Here is a 6986-nt window from a genome sequence, read left to right as displayed (position 1 = left end):
ATAATAATAATAATAAATTTTATTTGTGGGCGCCTTTCAAAAGTCTCAAGGACACCTTACAGAAATTAACAAGAATAATAAAACATATAATCGGAATAAAATAAATAATAAAGACATCACCAATACACAAATTAAAGACAGAATTCGATCCAAAGACAAAAAATCAAAAACACAATGTGAAGAGAGAGCAGCGGCAGCCAAACCGCGCCAGCGTACACTCTCCCTTCGGACAGCCATCTTGGACACAGACTAAAATATTAACTCACACACAAAAATCATCCCCCCACAATGGTTACCACTGTGGTATAACTATTCCACACAAGTCCAGTAAACCCTTCTTTGAACTGCTTCATATGCATTACCATACATACATTCTTAATGCTTTGATAAACTAAAAATGAGATGCTGAAGCTTTTACTTTAAAATAAGTCTCCTTTAGTAGAATATATTCAGGATGGTGATTTTCCAAACTTTCATATCTGACAAATAGATGGAATTACTTCCATCTATGCCGCAAAGTGTATCCTGTGTGCTGGAATGTCAGATTTTTAAAAAAGCCTGAAACAAGTTGGATGTAATTATTCTGACATGTTACAGTCAGTCATACTGCAGGGAAATGGGTCCCTCAGCCCAACTTGTCCATGCCAACCAAAATGCCTCATCTACGCTCTTCCCGTCTGGCCCATATCCCTCTAAACTTTTCCTATCAATGTGTTTGTCCAAATATCTTTTAAATGTTGTTATTGTACCCACCTCAACTGCTTCGTCTGGCAGCTCGTTCCGTATATTCACCACCCTGTGTGAAACATTTGCCCTTCAGATTCCTATATTAAAAAAAACTTTCCCTCTCATCTTAAACTTATAAGATCACCCCATCTCCTATGCTCCAAGGATGTTATCTCTAGCAAAATGACTATTCATGACGGCCAAAGCAAAATTTTATTCCATCTAAAATAGATTCTCCAAAAAAGTCAGTACTTCACTCTTTCAATTAGGAGACAGGTTGTCAGTGACCAAGACCTGGAGTTACAATTTCCAAACCAGACTTAACCAGTTCTTGGCTCAAGTATATAAACATTCAGAACTCAAAGAGCTTGCAGTCAAAACTTCCACTTTACTAATAGGCCTTTTTCACGGGGCGACTTGACGCAAGAGTTAACCAGAGTTTAACATCGTGGGAACCACGTGCGATAACAGTACGGCATTCGTGGACCACCGTGGCGCTAACGGCAGGTAATCGTGTAACTTGGTGACTCGGGAGAAAATTCAAGCAAGCTTGAATTTCTCCAAGAGTGACTTGTACACTTGTGGTTGAGCATTGCAACTTTATATGAACGTAGTGGCCAGTGCGATATCCGTGCGATATCCGTAATAACTCTTGCGGTTACCGTGGGAACTCCTGCGAACGGTAAACCCGGAAGCTGGACAGAGGGGACAGAAGGTGAGTAAAAAAGGTGTTCTCAATATCCTTTAACTGGCGAAAACTTTGGAACTAGTCGTTCGGTGCGAGTTGATTAAAAAGTGTTTGGAAATTTCAAACTTCAAATCAAATGTCTCTCAAACCTGCTGATTGTATCTGATTCCACTTTTCGTAGCAAGTTCCACTTTTCGACACAAAATGCTTGAATAACTCAGGCAGGAAGCATCTCTGGAGAACATGGATAGGTGACGTTTCGGTTCCAGCTGGGAAAGAGGAGGCAGAATCAAGCGTGGCAGGTGTCGGAAGGAACTGCAGATGCTGCTTTAAATCGAAGATACACAAAATGCTGGAGTAACTCAGCGAGTTACTCCAGCATTTTGATCTCTGGATGGAAGGAATGGGTTTCCCAAACTCACCCATTCCTTAAACCCATTCTTTCTCTCCAGAGATGCTGCCTGTTCCTCTGAGTTACTCCAGCATTCTGTGTCTATCTCAGGTAATAGATGGACACGGGCGAGGGGGCAGATGGTTTGAACAAAGACCCCAGATTAAAGCATAGTCTGTAAAATAGGATTGTGAAGCATGGGGAAGAAATGTTTGGGGGGGGGGGGGTGAGAGGGGTGAGGGGAGGGCTGAAAGAGGTGCGAGTCTAGATGGGCCACAGTGGGGTGGGGTGCGGGCGAGGGAAGGGTAAGAAATGGGAGGAGAGAGAGGTTGTTAGAGGTTACCTTGTGGCTAGTATCCGTCCATCCATGAGAGATGATGGTGTGGCTTTAGAAACATAGAAAACAGGTGCAGGAGTAGACCATTTGGCCCTCCGAGCCAGCAGCACCATTCACTATGATCATGGCTGATCACCCAAAACCAGTACCCCGTCCTGCCTTCTCCCCATCTCCCCTGATTCCGTTAGCCCTGAGAGCGAAATCTAACTCTCCCTGATAGGAGTAGAATGAGGCCATTCGGCCTATCAAGTCTACGCCATTCAATCATGGCTGATCTATCTCTCCCTCATACCCCATTCTCCTGCCTTCTCCCCATAACCTGTGACACCCGCACTAATCTCTGGGTTAGGCAGCAACTCAACTATTGTGCCGCAGTGGCGTTCCAAAATTCCCTGTCTGCGTGTGTTTTAATATCCCAGCCCAGCTTTAAACCTGGGAATGGGAAGGGTGATTTTACAGAAAATAGAACAATACAGGAGGGGACCAGTAAATGGTCAATTAGGGGAGGGCACCAGTAAATGGTGAATTTGGGGAACGCACCAGTAAATGGGGAATTAGAGGAGCGCACCAGTAAATGAGGGATTAGGGGAGCGCACCAGTAAATGGGGAATTGGGGGAGTAAATGGGGAATTGGGACAGCAGCAGTGATAGTCATTGATTGTGTTATGTTATGCACGGATATTACACTGGTGTGAACTTGTATAATACGCTGTGCAGCAAAACTGGACCATGAGTTTAAGATCAAAGATTTGCGTGTAAATTGATATCTGATAAGACACAAAATGGACCCTTCTTCAGACTCTCTCCAGAGATGCTGCCTGTCCCGCTGAGGTACTCCAGCTTTTTGTGTCAATCTTCGACAGATTGGGTTTGCTGTAAATGTCTGTATGTTAATATGTGTGTTTTTTCCTCTTGGGCATTACTTTGTTTCTGTTGGAGGCTCCACATTTTATTATAGCCTGAAGTGTGATAAAGCTTTTACCTCAGCAGTTTGATTGTCAGTGCTTGTTTACCTCATTGTTAAAAAAATATATTTTTTACTATCAGCTTGATGTCTGCAATTCTTCATTAACACATCACTACAAGATGAATGTCTCTAATGTTATAATCCCTCTCATGCTGAAACACAAAATAGTTGAAGGGAGGTGATATAATCACATTTTCATTAAGTTTCATTTTTGAGTGTTCAGGTCCATCAATTGTTGAGCTATTTAAACGTTTGAAAGTTTCACCTCTCGGTAGAAAATAAAATAAGCCAATCAGCACGGTAAATGTGAGACAAAGTCTTTATTCCTATTTGACAATATAAAAAGACGACTTCTTGCACATATTGAGAGAAGGTGCATCACACCAAACATTTGTCTATAAAAGGGCCTCGCAAACACGAAAATCAACAAATGAGGCACGCTAGATTATTTTAAACACATTATATTCATTAACCTCCGCAACAAGCCTAAACTCAGGCATTAAAAGGGACAATGCAATGTGCTAAATGGCAGGTTTTGCGGACGAACATCTTATAGGAAGCACTTTTCAGAGGACAACACTAGAAAGTCAGCTTATTTGCTATGCATTTCTGCTAACATGCAGTAGTGTTCCTGTGGTCTGCTACCCATCAATATAGCTGTCCTGCCACTGCACACTCCCCAATTGTGAATTGTAGTAAGCGCAGAGATGGCCTCTTCGCTCTTTCACACCCAGTGAGACTTCCTCTTAATTCTCTTTTTAATTAATCTCTCCCTTCTGCCTTCACGCAAGCGTCCTCGATGCACATAGTGGGCTGCTGCATACAGCGCGTCAATGAAAAAAAACACCATCCTGTACTCGAAACTACTTAGTATAGGCATGTCTCCAAATGAGCCAATTCAACCAAGGGAGGATATTTATAGTGTGTGAAAAAAAAAATGACATCATTTGTGCCACGTGTAGTTCACAATGTTCATTCAAGATTTAACGGGAAAGCTCGGGAGACGGACAAGTCACTCGCACAAATAACGGAAATGCCGAGTACCGTGGGAACTCTTTATCTACACCCCGTTATATCGTGTGATATCGTGCTAGACCACGACCACTTCACTCTGGTTACATCTTGCGTCAAGTCGCCCCGTGAAAAAGCGCTTTTACCATTTCAAAATGTAGGTTCTCAGCAATGTCTGCAACTAAAATCAAGATACAAAACAGACCAACTATTGGAAAGTTATTCAGGAATCCTTGTCTAAATATAAAATTAGTATCCTGATAAGATCTCTGTATACAGTGACATAAATTCGTTTTAAGTACACTGTCTGTCATGTACAAATGAAGAACAGTAGGAGATCTTGACATTATGCCTTCAATTATATTCTCCACCACCGATTTCCCAGTACCCTCAATTCCAGAGCCTTGCTGTATTATCTGTTTTGCCGGACCAACAGAGGTCACGCAATAATAATAATAATACACCTTTGAACCACTAATTATAGCATTCCTATTTCTCTAAAGCACCACAGATTGCTAGAAAAATAAAACATTAAATTAAAGTTCATTTTACAGAAAACCTGCATTTCTTGCAGCCCGAGCGCCAGTTAACAATTTGCCCTCGGATGTCCCGAGGGTTGTTTGATCGACAGCCACCCTACTATTTTACATTACAAGTGTACTATTTTAATAAGTTACCATGCTTGCTTAGTGTCAACATTTCTTCCAAACAGTTTTTTTGAAAAAACAATCTGCACCAAGCAACTTGGTTTTCAAATTTTAACAAAATCAGTTTGATTTCATTCAATTCAAGTTTTAATGCACAAATCCAGCAGCAAAAATATGGTCAGAACCTCAGTCATTCACATCAGCCAACACATGGCATCAAAAAGACTGAAAAACACTGATCTTTTGTACAACAAATAAGATTAATTAACTAAGACAATTCAAACAGCAGATGAAATAAACTACAGTGAATTCTCCCTGTAGAGGTAGGCTACGTTTATCCAGTGAAGCGTAGAAGGTTACACAAATTACATGCATAAAATCACTATCACTTGCATTGTGTTGGCATCACACTTGACAAAGGAATTAATACATCTCAACTCTGGCTAAAGTGCTGTCGCCAAAAGTTGACAGACTAATACTAGAAAACATTTAGACTGAACAAAGTCCATCTCAGGGATTGGGCAAAAGTTATCAAAGCAAACTGGTATCTCTGTGATCTGCAAAACACAATTAAATCTTAATGGCAAAGAAAACTAAACTGAAAATTAGGAATGTCAACTTTTAACGATTGAAAATTCCTTGTCAACATTAAACTTTAGAGCAAAAAAGGCACAATAGACACTCAATATTTGTAGAAATTAGGATCTGAACTTCCATCTGATGTTGTCATCTTTTCCCTCCTTTCTCATCTTCTTTGCAGGGAAATTCATCTTGCCTCACTTCACATTCAACTACACCAGAATGATATATTCAGTCCTGATCAAGTATCACCTACTTATCCTTTCACCTTTCCCAAAAAACGGATTAATATGCTATTATCTTCATAAAGTGTGCACATTTTATTGGAACTTTGTACTATTGGGTAAACTCAGTACACTTGTAATGTATCTGCCACATTTGTAATATGTCTGGTTATGCAAGATAGCCTTAAAAATCTAGGGTGTCACATGGTGCCAAATACTGCTGCACTGAGCTGATGAGGTACAATAAAAGAGTGAACTACTAAAAAAAAAAAAAGTTCTGTCATTTTACAAGCACAAAGCATTCTAGATCTTCAAATGCTAACCAGCTGTGCAACAACAGAAGCAATAATTTACATAATCCCAAATTCAATTCCAGTGCCTATGCAATCTATCTATAGCTTAAAAGCACGCCGGTTCAATCAAATGACTCGGGTTTTTTTTGGCTTCCGATTGAACATCTCTTCAGCTTTCCAGCCTGGGACATCACTTTCCGAAAGTCAAGTCATATCATGTTTGATCAGCCCATGTACATCAGATCTTTGTTGCCTTTTGGGTAAAGTCTCTTCTAAATTCCCATTCAATTTGTTGAAGACTCCTTTATTTTTATAAAACTAATTACTGGAGTACACAAGCACAGAAAATGTTCCAGCAGCATGTAACATACACCATAAATTTCATAACGTGGAAATTTTCATCTGAACAATGACCATGTTCTGAATAATATACTGTTAATATTAAAGTCTTGTTGGTACATAATGTTATTAGAATGGGTAATATGCAATTATATTCTAGAAGTGTTGGTATACTAAAAAACGTGCAACAGTGTTCATTTAATTTTTCCCTTTCTATATCTTTTCTTGAACATTACGTACCCTGCAGATCTCTAGCCAAAATGACAATTAACTGAATTTTATTGAGACTTGCTTTCTTCACAAGTTTTTGTCACACCTCAGTTCAGAATTACTCCTCAATTTAGATTTAGGGTGTTTATTCACCATAAAGAATCGAATCCTGTCCATTGTAAAGGAAAATAAACCATCTTTCATATTTTGAGTAGCGCTTCATAATTGCGTTCATTCTGTGTAAAAATTCTCCATAGACTGTCATGTTTCACTATTCTCAACTGCATTATATAGAAAGGATTGTGATGTGAAACAAAACAAATCCAAACATGGAATCCCAAAGTTTGTTAATCACACATTAAAAACACAAGAATAACTAGGGAGAAGGTAGAACCACTCAAATGATAAAGATGTAAATTTATACTTGGAGTCAGAGGATGTAGGCGAGGTATTACACAAGCACAGTAAACCCTCGTTATAACAGACCATTGGGGCGGTGGGAGAGGGGGAGGGGTAAATAGTGTCCGTTATTGTCAATTGTCCGCTATAACCAAATAAGGTATTATCATTGTAT

At 39.7% G+C, this 6986-nt stretch overlaps 1 protein-coding gene across 1 annotated transcript in view; it reads right to left on the bottom strand.

Annotated features, from left to right (window-relative positions):
• pard6b (par-6 family cell polarity regulator beta) overlaps nucleotides 1-6986 on the bottom strand; it is a 40902-nt gene that overhangs the window by 18847 nt on the left and 15069 nt on the right. The gene's annotated exons all lie outside the window — the stretch shown is intronic.

The sequence above is a fragment of the Amblyraja radiata genome, chromosome 23, assembly GCF_010909765.2.
Source record: "Amblyraja radiata isolate CabotCenter1 chromosome 23, sAmbRad1.1.pri, whole genome shotgun sequence".
NCBI classification, from domain to species: Eukaryota; Metazoa; Chordata; class Chondrichthyes; order Rajiformes; family Rajidae; genus Amblyraja; species Amblyraja radiata.
Note: the sequence above shows the minus strand (reverse complement) of the source record. Positions and strands in the feature narration are given on the sequence as shown.